A 12,656-nucleotide genomic window follows, 5' to 3' on the forward strand; every position below is an offset into this window, starting at 1 on the left:
ATGCCAGTTCCCTTGTAAATCTTTCAAAGGCCCCTTTTCTCCCTTCTGTCTATCATCCACTGACAAATTTATTTTTCTAGACATCCAATAAAAAATGATGAAGAAGATGAAAGTGAAAAGGTAAAGAAAGTGGGATCTTAGGGCAAGGGGAAGGTGTCAAAAAAGCAAGACAACACCCTGGAAAGGCTCCGAAACCGGAAGCCCCCCATGGCAATTACGTAGTGAGGGTAGGACTGAATATCAGGATCAGTTCAAATTGTAATGAACAGTAGTCAGATCCTCAGGTGCCTACCTTCACCCTAAAGAGTCAGGAAGCTCCCCCGCTGGGTTTATTCTCCAGAGTAGCCAAACCAGAGGGTTCTGTGGAGGATAGAAGAAGGGAAGCAGGAGCACCTTGTTGAAGTCAAAAGGGTACCAAGTGCATACTGAACAATGAGACCCACAACTGCCTTCCCTCACTTTATAGAACTTACCATTTAAAAAAATAAATATAGACATACTGGCACGCAGGGTCCCATCTAGCCACCTTTTGGTCCATCCCATAAATCAATAAATCCTGTGCAGATAGATACACCGAGCTTGTTTAGCTTTTTAGTGCCTCACTTTTAACTCTAAAAGGACAACCAAGGATCATCAGACATGTGAGAAGCAAACATGAAAGATAGAGACCAAAAACCAAGGAAACAAAGACATGGAAAAGGAACTCAGAAGAAACAGACAATGTAGGTAGAAGGGACAAAAGAAAACTTGAAAATGACTCCAAGTTATATTCTCAAAGAGAATTTGTTTCTATTAAGCAAAAAGAGGTTTATGTTTTTAAAGGAAGGAAGAAAAATGGAGAACAGCCAAAAAGAACTCTTGGAAATTATATACATATATATGAACATTTAAAGTGTAAGTTATTGAAAAATAACGTTGAAAAAATCTTCCAAGAAAATAAAATAAAAAGATATAGGTGGAAGAGGAAAAGCTAAGAGACCCAGAGGATCAAGAAAGGAGGTTCAACACCCAACTAATACGAGTTCTAGCAAAAAAAAAAAGAACAGCAAAAAGGGAGGGAAGAAAATTATTAAGGCAATACTACAAGAATATTTTGCAGAACTGATATATTTAAAGAGGCTACTCAGTGCCTAACACAATAAATAACAACAACAACAACAACAAACCCTACCAACATATGCATCATTGTGAAATTTCAGGGTTCTGTGGGTAGAAAAAAAGATGTTAGAAATTATCAGAAAGGAAAACTTGGTCACATATAAAATATAAAAATTACTTTAGGGAGTTTCACTTTCTGTTAGAATGTAGTAAGTGGCAAGACATGGTTGCTCTTATACCTACAATAAGAAAAAGCCAGGAAAACTACAAGACAATCATTTATTAGACCCACCCCAGAGCTGGGAATGCAAAGAAACCTAAATGAACTAAATTCCAGAAAGCACTAAGTTTTTCATAATTTGCTTACATCCCAGGAGATCTGTCTTAGTCTGTTTGGGCCGCTGTGACAAAATCTCTTAGACTGGGTAATTTGTGAACAACAGAATTTTTTTGTTTACAGTTCTGAAGGCTGGAAAGTCCAAGATCAAGACGCCAGCAGATATGGTGTCTGGTGAGGGCACCATCTGTTCCTCACATGATGGAAGGGTAAGAAGGGGCTAACACGCTCCTTCCAGTCTCTTTTATAAGGGCACTAATGCCATTAGTAGAGCTCTGCATTCATTACTTAATCACCTCCCAAAAACCTACCTCTTAATACACTGTCTTGGGAGCTAGGCTTCAATATATGAATTCTGAGGGGTTACGGGCATTCAGACCATCATGGGATTGGTGGGAGAAGGAAGAATGTGCTGTAGACAGGAATAAGAAGAAATTAGCTGAATTGTCAACAAACCTGGAACAGCTGCATATGGACTGTCAAGACAGCAGCATCCCCAGGATCCCAGCCTTACAGCAGAGCTGCGCCTTACCTGCCATCTCCTTCCACATCAAGTGCATGGGGTTAGCACACCAATGTCTGGGGACAGGGCAGGAGAGCCGAGAGAGATTGTTCCTGTGGAGAAGCAGGACAGGTGAACCGAGATAGACCTCTCCAAAGCCCTCTGAGCCTTCACCAGTCTCTAAGCCTTCACCATCCTGTCTGCAGCAGGCTGAGGTGGGACCAAAGAAATCTTTTCAGGGGACTGCTGTACTTTCCCAAGTGCATCACAGCAACCCTCAGGGGCAGGGACAAGACATAAGATCTGAGAGAGATTGGTGTTTGAAGGCATGAACAGCCAGGGGTAAGTCTGACCAGCAAAGAGAATTCCCCAGCAGCCCTAAAAGCTGGCAGTCAGGTTATAAAGCAGAAAGAGGTCACTTGCACCTTAAAAAGCTGACCAATTAACTACAGAGCATAAAGGGATCCCTAAAGTCTCATTGGTACTCAGAGATCTGCTGAAGGGGAAGTCGTCGTATTGTCTTAATGATCTTGGAGGCCAGTGGCGACTTATATCTAACTGAAGTTACAAATGAGCCCAGACCCAGAACAACTACACATAAGATTGACCTCACCCCCAAACACACACACACACACACACACACACACACACACACACACACACACACACAATCAGCATGACAGAAGGTGGTGCCCCTCGTAGGAGAGGTGCTAAATGGAAGTACATGATTGTTAAAATCCGTGCACTGTTTGAGAAGTAACAGAATATTTGAATGTAGACCATAACAACTTAAAGATAGATGTCTAAATCCTAGAGCAACCACCAAAAAATAGCACAAAGATATGACTAAAACAAAAATATAATAAAGGAAAGGAAATGACCAGTTAAAAAATAGTTGGTTCACTCAAAAGAAGGCAGGAAATAGAACAAAGAGCAAAGGAGACAAATATTAGGATGACAGACTGAAACCCAAATATATCAATAATTAGGTTAAATGTAAATAAACAATTCAAGTAAAAGGCAGAAATAGTCAATCTGGATAACACGGCAGAGCCCACCTACATACTGTTTATAAGATAAATATTTTGAGCATAAAGACTCAGATGTGTCACATATAAAGTAAAAGAGCACATGCAAATGCCAGTTATAAGAAAGCTGGCTTGCTATATTCATATCAAGGTAGATTCCAAGGCAAAGAGTAACACCAGAGATGAAGAGAGTCATTTCATAATAATGAAAGAATTCATTCACCGAGAAGGACTAACATCTTAAACATGTATGCACCTAATCACAAAGCGTCAAAATATGTGGAGAAATCATTGACGAATCCCATTCATCCATAAAGGCAAAAATTGATTAATCACAGTCATAGTTGGAGATTTTAAGGCTTCTAGATAATACTGGCAGATAATGAAAAATCAGAAAGGCTATAGAAGATTTGAACAGCCCTACCAACCAATTTGACCTTATTAACATGCATGAAGTACTAACTACATTAAACATCTGCAGATCACACATGTTCTAAGAAAGGGTTCAGAGAGGAGGAGGAACGCTGGAGGAGGAAAGACCAAGCAGGTGATGGCTGAAGAAGAAATTTAATTGGCAGGAGGTGTGGAAAACCAAAGTGTTGAATAGAGAATGCGATGTAAGCCTTTTTCTCCTTCTCCTCATTAAATGTCTGCATTACTCGATGCACTTTACGAGGTGGATTTTGTTTGGGAGATATGAAAAGGTACTGACTTCTATTTTGTGGTTGTTGTGGGGTGAAACTAGAGGCTTCCTGTGAGAAGTCAACCATATTGGGCTACAGTTCTGAGTCCCACCCAGGATGTTTAAGGCAGAGGAGCCACCTTCAGCTCAGACGCAAGACAGGTGAATGCCTTCATCATGACTGCCAGAGAGGGAGGAGGCCAACCTGGCACCACCATGGAGGTCCTCAAATCTACCACCCTGGCAGAGGCAAGCTGTGAGATGGCCCTGGCTTTGGTGGGACCACCTTTTGAAGGTCGTCTGGAACTGGATGAGAAGTGCTCATGGATATAAGGTGAGGAGCAGTTTCTCCAAGAAAATCCCTCATAAAACTACAGGAGGATGGTGTTTGAGCTAGTCTTGATGGAGACACTCAAGCTCTTGAGAAATGGGATTATTTCCTGGAAGGTGAAAACAGGACCACTGCAGAGATACTTGGGTGAATTTCACTCCCTGGCTCCAGCCTCATCTGCTGCTGCAGGTTGACCTGGAGCCTGGAGTCCTTCTGTGGGGCTTACAGTGCAACCAGCACTGCCTGAAGCTGTAGACACTCAGGGAAGGGGTGGGTACTACCAAGGTGAGGACTACTGAGGCGGCCTTGTGTTGTGAGTAGACTAGCAGCAGAAATGCTACAGAATGGGCCAGGCCCAGGGGTGAAGAAGCAACACATCAGTGGAATGCTTGCAATGTTTTGGTCTTAGGAATTATACCAGGACTCAAAATCACAAAGCCTCTCTGTGGTCGAATGCCAGCCAGCCCTCACACAGGCATATGGCGGTGTGGGAAAATGCCGGGATCCATGTGGCAAACTCCTGACCACACATCAACAGAGGGGTCAAAGACCCTCTGTGTCAGACTTGAGGAACTTGTAGAGAGTCATAAGCTGGGTAAACACAATTTTGAAAATCAGACCTATGGGAGTGTTTACAGCAAAATAGCAAGAAGAAAAATTTAGGCTTCACCAGCAACCAGGGAGGCTCCCAGAATCTCCTTGGCTGATTTCTTCTGATACCCCTTTCTTTGGCTTACAGATGGCTGTCTTCTCCCTGTCTCCTCACACGGTCTTCCTTCTGCACACGTCTGTGTGGGTGCCAAAGCGGGAGGAAAATGTTGAAAGGAAGACCAAGGTAAGGAGACCTAAAGGGGACAGAAATCTCAAAGGGTTATTGGTTAAGCTGCTCACTCTCTGGTACATGGTGGAGCCACCCTGTGCCATCTCCCTCTTACAAGCCTCAGGAAAGTCTCAACGTTTCCTTTGGCTGGAGGAGAAAATGGGAGGCTGAGCCCTGTGGTCTTCAAGGCTGCAACAGAGGAGCTATATGCGGATTACACAGATTATAGGGATTCATCTTGGGGAAGGAAATCCACTTTATCCACTTTTTAACATTGACAAAATCCTAAAAATTAAATGGATCAATCCATGAAGTATGCGGCTCATTTGGAGCTCACGACAGACAAATGAAAATGCAAGGGCAAAGAAAATATACCAAACGCTGTCAGAAGCTGAGCCAACCATATTCTCTTGTCCTGTGTGTTCGTTTGCTAAGGTTGCCTCGTAACTAAGCTCCACAGACTGGGTGGCTCAAACCATAGAAATTTATTCTTCTCACAATTCTGGAGGCTGGAAGTCCAAAATTAAGATGTCAGGAGGGCTGATTTCTTCTGACACCCCTCTCTTTGGCTTACAGATGGCTGTCTTCTCCCTGTCTCCTCACACGGTCTTCCTTCTGCACATGTCTGTGTGGGTGCCCAAATTTCCTCTTATAAGGACACTACCCTAATGACCTCATTTTCACTTAACTACTTCTTTTCTCTTCTTTTATTTTTAGATGGAGTCTAGTTCTGTCTCCAGGCTGGAGTGCATTGGCGTGATCTCAGCTCACTGCAACCTCCACCTCTCGGATTCAAGTGATTCTCCTGCCTCAGCCTCCCAAGTAGTTGGGATTATAGGCACATGCCGCCACCACACCCAGCTAATTTTTGTATTTTTAGTAGAGATCAGGTTCACCATGTTGGCCAGGACGGTCTCGATCTTGTGATCCGCCCACCTGAGCCTCCCAAAGTGCTGGAATTACAGGCGTGAGCTGCTGCACCTGGCCACTTAATTATTTATTTAAAGGTTCTATCTCCAAATTCCAAGGTACTGGGAGCTAGGGCTTCAGCATTTGAATTTTGGTGAGAGACACAGTTCAACCCATAACATCCTCCATGCACAGCGTCTTCTTTCTGCTAAGTTCCTGGAAAACACTATTGTTGTTCTCTAGATCATAAACACTGCATCTGTTTCATTCCTGATATCTTTTCCAGATATTTTCTTCCCTAAATCCTCTGTTTCTATGAATGTGAAAAACATATTCTTCTAAATTTTATCTGACCTCTCCAGACTGTCTTTTCAGAGACAGACTTCCTGAGAAATGCATGCCTCCCCTACACGTTACAGGTTGTTTTATTGTGATTTCATTTAGTCTTCTAGAAAAAGTCAAGAAACCTGAAACCTATATAGGCAAAAAAAAAAAAAAAAAAAAAAAAAGGACTGTCTTTTACGTCTTTCAGACATTCTAATCTGTCATGACCCTCTTTCAGCCCCTGCCCCACCTCCAATCCAGCCCATCCAGTAAGACTTTGGGAACTTATCTGAGAACACCCTGAAAGGGTTAGAACACACAACTGAGTAGCACCATGTCCAGCACATGGCATAAAGAAGGATAAAGATGGCCAGGCGTGGTGGCTCATGCCTGTAATCCCAGCACTTTGGGAGGCAGAGGCAGGCAGATCACCTGAGGTCGGGAGTTCGAGACCAGCCTGACCAACATGGAGAAAACCTGTCTCTACTAAAAATACAAAATTAGCTGGGCATGATGGCTTATGCCTGTAATCCCAGCTACTTGGGAGGCTGAGGCAGGGGAATCACTTGAACCTGGGAGGCGGAGGTCACAGTGAGCCGAGATTGTGCCATTGTACTCCAATCTGGGCAACAGAGCAAAACTCTGTCTCAAAAAAAAAAAAAAGAAGAAGAAGAAGAAGAAGGTTGAAGATTGAAGATGACAGAGCAATTCACAGGGCTGAGAGGAGTAGCCCCAGGGAATAGTAAGTGATGTGAGAACCCAGAATAGAGAAGACAGCCAGAGCAGCCCCTATGGAGCAAAGGTTGGAGGAAAGCCTTCTAGAAACATCGCCTGAGTTGTGAGGATCTTGCTTGTTTTCAGCTGTGTCTCCACCAACCTCCTTACGAAAAAACCTACACTCTAACCAATAGTAGTTATCATTCCCCAAACTCACTGTGCTTTCCTCTTTGCCTCAGCTGAAATCTTGCCCTCTGTGTGGAATATTTTTTCTGCCCCAACCTCAACCTGTTGAAATTCTATCCTTTCATGAAGATCAAGTTCCAGTGTTGCATAAGGCCTTTAGTCATCATCACAGTTGGGAAGTCTTCCCTCAGTCTGAGCTCTCAATGTATTTCTTGATGCCTCTCTCCCTGAAAGATTTGCATAGAAATGGAAGAGACCACCTAAGGGGAGCTACAATGGGTTTTGGTGTGATGGCAATGATGAGGAGTATTTGTTGAGCACTTACTACACATCAAGCACATGCTCAATGCATTTCTCATTTATCCTTCATAACCCTTGAAAGTGGCTATTATTATTTGCCTCATTTTACAGAGGAGGTAACAGCAGCTCACGGACACTTGTCACATAACAAGACAGTGGAAGAGTCAGGATTCAAACACAGATTTGCATGACTCCAGAGCCCATGTTCTCACCCACTATGGACCTGAGTCCTGAGATCAATTATAGCAGTTACTTGCTTTGTGATTTTATATAACTCAATCTCTCTGAATCTCACTTTCCTCATCTGTAAAATGGAATGATAGTACCTTGGGGTTAGCATGAGGATTAAATGAGATTACTTGCCTAAAATACCTTGCAGAGTGTGAGCTGTCTTGATAATTCATGGTGCATATAACTGGTGGTCTCCCTTTCTAGAATGTAAGCTTCTATAGAACAGAAAATGAGTCTTATTCACCTGGTATTTCCCTCAGCTCATAGCAGAGTCATTGGTGCACAATACTTACCAACAGAACACATTATTTATTTTCTTCCCTGATAGGCTTTAAAAACAGAGTCTTTCTGAGATGGATTTCAGGCCATCCTGGGCTGGGTTGAAGCATGGGACATAAAATCTCTTCTAACCTAAAATTCTTTTTTTTTTTTTTTCCTTGAGATGGAGTCTCGCTCTGTCACCTAGGCTGGAGTTCAGTGGCATGATCTTGGCTCACTGCAACCTCTGCCTCCTGGGTTCAAGCAATTCTCTACCTCAGCCTCCTGAGTAGCCACCATGCCTGGCTAATTTTAATATTTTTAGTAGAGATGAGGTTTCACCATCTTGGCCAGGCTGGTCTTGAACTCCTGACCTCGTGATCTACCAGCCTCAGCTTCCCAGAGTGCTGGGATTACAGGCATGAGCCATTGCACCTGGCCTTTGACATTCTAATCTAGAAACTATTCATGGAGAATTTTCTCTCTTCCAATTACTTCCTAAGTCCCAAGAGAATTTCATGCAATAGTGTTAATATTTTGTCTTGCTCGGAGCTAGAGTCAAATAGGGTAGCCAACCACCTTGGCTGGCCTGGGTCTGTCTCAGTTTTAGAACTGAAAAGCCTCAGCTGGGCGTGGTTGCTCACACCTATAATCCCAGTACTTTGGGAGGCTGAGGCAGGCAGATCTCCTGAGGTCAGGAGTTCGAGACCAGCTTGGCCAACATGGTGAAACCCTGTCTGTACTAAAAATAGAAAGAAAAAAAAATTAACTGGCCGTGGTGGCACATGCCTTTAATCCCAGCTAGTCGGGAGGCTCAGGCAGGAGAATCACTTGAATCCAGGAAGCAGAGGTTGCAGTGAGCCAAGATCATGCCACTGCACCCCAGCTTGGTCTCTGTCTCAACAACAACAACAAAAAATTCAGCCCCAAGAAACCCCTGAGATGGATTTCAGGCTCAGGCAAACTGGGAGACAGTTGGTCACCCTACAGTTGAACAAAAAGATTCATGATCATAATAATGATAATTGATTGAATACTTACTACATATCAAGTACAATGCATATGCTTAATAGATGTACTTTCAACCCAATTCTGCCCGCAACTCTAGAAACTAATGATTCTGTGGAAGCTGATGTAACAATTCACAGCACAGACCTTAAAGAAATTCTTAGGAAAGGATGAACCTTCAGAAAGAATTGAAACAGTTTTCCATAGGTTCCTCTCACATGTGGCTTTGGAGGGGCACAGGTGTTCATGTTTGCTTTCCCCAGAAGTAGCGGAGGGAGGAGCCAAGCTTCCTGTTGACTGTTTTTAATCTCACTTACTCAACTACAGGTTCTCCTTTATACATCTTCATAAATCCTACATCACCCTTCATATAGGCCGTCCTTGATGTGCACAGCAGCACAGGACCATCAAAATGACCGTGCAAGCTGAAACTACGCTAAGTAATCTTACTCATCAATGAGAAAAGTTACATTTATTTTATGATATTTAAACTTTTTTTTCAGACTGGACATGGTAGCTTATGCCTTTCCTTTGGGAGGCCAAGGCAGGAAGATCATTCGAGCCAGGAGTTTGAGGCCAGCCTGGGCAATATAGCGAGACCCTGTCTTTACAAAATAATTTAAAAATTAGCTGGATGTGGTGGCATGCGCCTGTCATCCACTGCTTGGGAGGCTGAGGCAGGAGAATCACTTGAGCCCAGGAGTCTGAGGCTGCAGTGAGCCATGATCGTGCCACTGCTCTCTAACCTGGGTGACAAAGCAAAACACAGTCTCTAAAATAATGAAAATAAAGAGTTTTTTTCAAAATGTTAAAAATTCTCTTACTGTCAATCATAAATGTATAGGAAAATAAAAAAAGTAAAACTAATATTTATATAGTAGATCATAACTTAAAACATCAGAAACACTGAGAACTGAAGTATTAAATTGAAGTATTTTATTTCCTTGTAAAAAATCCATCATGAGTGGTGTGAATAATGCTTGCTTCTCATCATACAATTTATGATAATAGAGCAAGCATTTTTTCTACACCTTGGCAAATGGTCATGCTCCTTTCTAAGTTTGGATCAGCTTCCAACATTTTCTCGTTTGCATTTTCAATATTGTAAAATATATCCAAGAACACCTTTGATGTGAAGTTTTTTGCCAGTATTATTTTCTCTAGGGTGTCTTCATTCATCTTTTTAATCACAACCACTTTCCTCATTTTTGTCAATAATTTTACCTTCATTAAATTTCTCTGGCTTCATAGCTGGAAATTCTCACACTCAGGTGTTTCTTCTATTTACGTTCAATTAGAAATCACTTCTAGGGCTGGACACAGTAGCCCATGCCTGTAATCTCAGCATTTTTGGGAAGCTGAGGCTGGAGGATCAATTGAGGCCAGGAGTTCAAGGCCAGCCTTGGCAATATAGTGAGACCGCCCCCCCACCCCCGACAATTCCCAAAAACACACAGAAAGTGAAAGCCTGTAGTCCTAGCTACTCAAAAGACTGAGGTGGAAGAATTGGTAGTTTGAGGCCACAGTGAGGCACCACTGTACTCCAGCCTGGGTTACAGAATGAGACCCTGTCTCTAAAAAATTAAAAAATGTTTACAGAAAAAAATCACTTTTAACATTCTCCCTTTTTGTTTTCTTGCTTCACTTTTATTTTTATTGGCCAATTTCTTCTTTTTATTTCTATTTATGTAAAATGTCACATGGATTTATCACCGGGAGACAAGGAAGCAACACAGCTACAGTCTTTGCAGTCTGTGTATGAAGTTAATAACAGATGCACACGACAGACATTGAAAGAAGTGACATGATTAGTCATGGTTGTATTGCACATCTATTATTTGCGTAGGGATTTGTGGACTGAAGAGATAGCAGCAATGTCTGCGATTAGTTGTATTTATCCAATTGCTCACAATTAATGTACCATGGTAACTGGAATATAAACTGTGATCCCAATTGTTCCTTAAGGTTTTATTAACATCTCAGAAGGAACCTGTTACAATATTTCCAAAATATCAGAAAAAAGATTGCAGTTAAAATCTACTGTAGTATTTCCCAGCATTTCTTTAGATTTGCCTTTAGATTTGAGGTCAAGTGCAATACAAGTCTAGTGCTAATTAACTAAATTGTGCCAAACAAAAATTTGTACGTATCAGAACCAGACAAAAAGAGGACGGATGGTAGTATAAATGTTTCACCTCTATGTGGTCCCCTCTGCTAAGTTCCTCCTTAAAAAGTATCCATTTCCTGTCCTGTGGATATTTTACCTCTCTTAAAGTTGTGGAATGCAAATAAGGGGAAATCAATATTTGAAGTCTGTGTATATGACCAACAGCTGGGTAATGGATTATTTTTCATCTTTTACATGGAAAGATCAGATAGCATTTGCTGAAGGCCTACTAGGTGCCAACAACTGTTAGGTGCTTTATATAAAAATTTCAACAATCAACAGAACATACGTATGAGGTGGGCAATATTGTGCTCGTTTCACACTACAGATGAGGCGACAGCCTTAAGAGATGAAGTAATTTGATCAAGGTGTAGATAAAACGGTGGAGCCAATATTCGAACACACGTCTGTCTAAAGGTAAGCCCCTGGCTTTCACCCTTCACTCTTTTACCTCCCGTATGTCCTAAAACATTGTCCCTTTATTTCCTGTATGAGCTGAGCACCTGGAATCTCATACCTCAGTGCTACTTTAACCCCTGGTCACCAACACAGCATTGACAAGATAGTTCTATGGACTTGTCACAGAGCTCTGGAAAACAAATCTCTTTTGATAAATAAGTTTTAAACATAAAGTTTTAAATTAGAAAATTAAATGTTTTAAGCCTCTACAGGGATTCCAATTGTTCCTAAGGTTGTATTGACTGCTCAAAGGAACCTGTTACAATATTTCCAAAATATCACAGAAGAGATTACAATAAAAAGCTGCAGTAGTACTTCCCAGCTTTTCTTCTTGACAGCGGCCATGTATGAAAAGCAGGTCCCCCTGATCTGCCTGGGCAGTTTCATTCCTGCAGAGCTGGGATGAATGACAAATTCAAAGCCTCTCTTTACACGTGGATTTGAACAAGAAATCTCCAGGAAGCAGATTTGGAGAGATGGGATCCAGACACCTCCTAAGCCTCTGGTTTTCAAATTTGTCTGCATGTTGGAATCACCTGGCCATCTTTATAAAACTGCTGATGCCTGTATGTGCCCCCTCCCATGATTCTGATTTCATTGGCTCAGGGTGAAGCCTCAGCATCATAATTTTTTTTTCTTTCTTTCTTTTTTTTTTTTTTTTTTTTTTTTGAGATAAAGTCTTGCCCTGTTGCCCAGGCTGGAGTGCAGTGGCGCAATCTCAGCTCACTGCAACCTCCGCCTCCCAGGTTCGGGCAATTCTCGTGCCCCAGCCTCCTGACTAGCTGGAAATGCAGGTGCACAACACTATACCCAGCTAATTTTTTGTATTTTTAGTGGAGATGGGGGTTTCACCATGTTGACCAGGCTGGTCTCGAACTCCTGAGCTCAGGCAATCCACCTGCCTTGGCCTCCCAAAGTGCTGGGATTACAGGCATAGCCACCACTCCCAGCCAGCATCATAATTTTTAAAGGCTTCCCAGATGAGTCTGATATGTGGCAAAGTCTGAGAACCACCGACCTAGGCAATCTAATCAGAAAAGATTTCCACAGATGTACTAATGATATTAACTATTAGTACTTAGGGTGTGTTTTAATTAAGTTATAGCTGTGAATGATAATGGCTAACATGTGAATCACTTAAATCACTATGAAAGATACTTTTTAAACAAAGACTATAGACTGAAAAATAAAAAGGTATACAAATTATGCAAAAGCAAACACAAAACAATGTTATGGTGTATGTGTGTGTGTGTGTGTGCACATGTGCACGTGACTGTCTAATTGCACACTATAAGCACT

General features: G+C 42.0%; 1 long non-coding RNA gene across 1 annotated transcript; it reads left to right on the plus strand.

Moving 5' to 3' along the window:
- Positions 1-3,767: 3,767 nt before the first annotated feature.
- LOC115895480 lies at positions 3,768-12,024 on the plus strand. Its single transcript, XR_004055671.1, has 3 exons — positions 3,768-3,981; positions 4,718-4,813; positions 11,227-12,024. It is a non-coding gene; the product is annotated as an uncharacterized LOC115895480 (long non-coding RNA).
- Positions 12,025-12,656: the final 632 nt, after the last annotated feature.

The sequence above is a fragment of the Rhinopithecus roxellana genome, chromosome 2, assembly GCF_007565055.1.
Source record: "Rhinopithecus roxellana isolate Shanxi Qingling chromosome 2, ASM756505v1, whole genome shotgun sequence".
Classification (NCBI taxonomy): Eukaryota; Metazoa; Chordata; class Mammalia; order Primates; family Cercopithecidae; genus Rhinopithecus; species Rhinopithecus roxellana.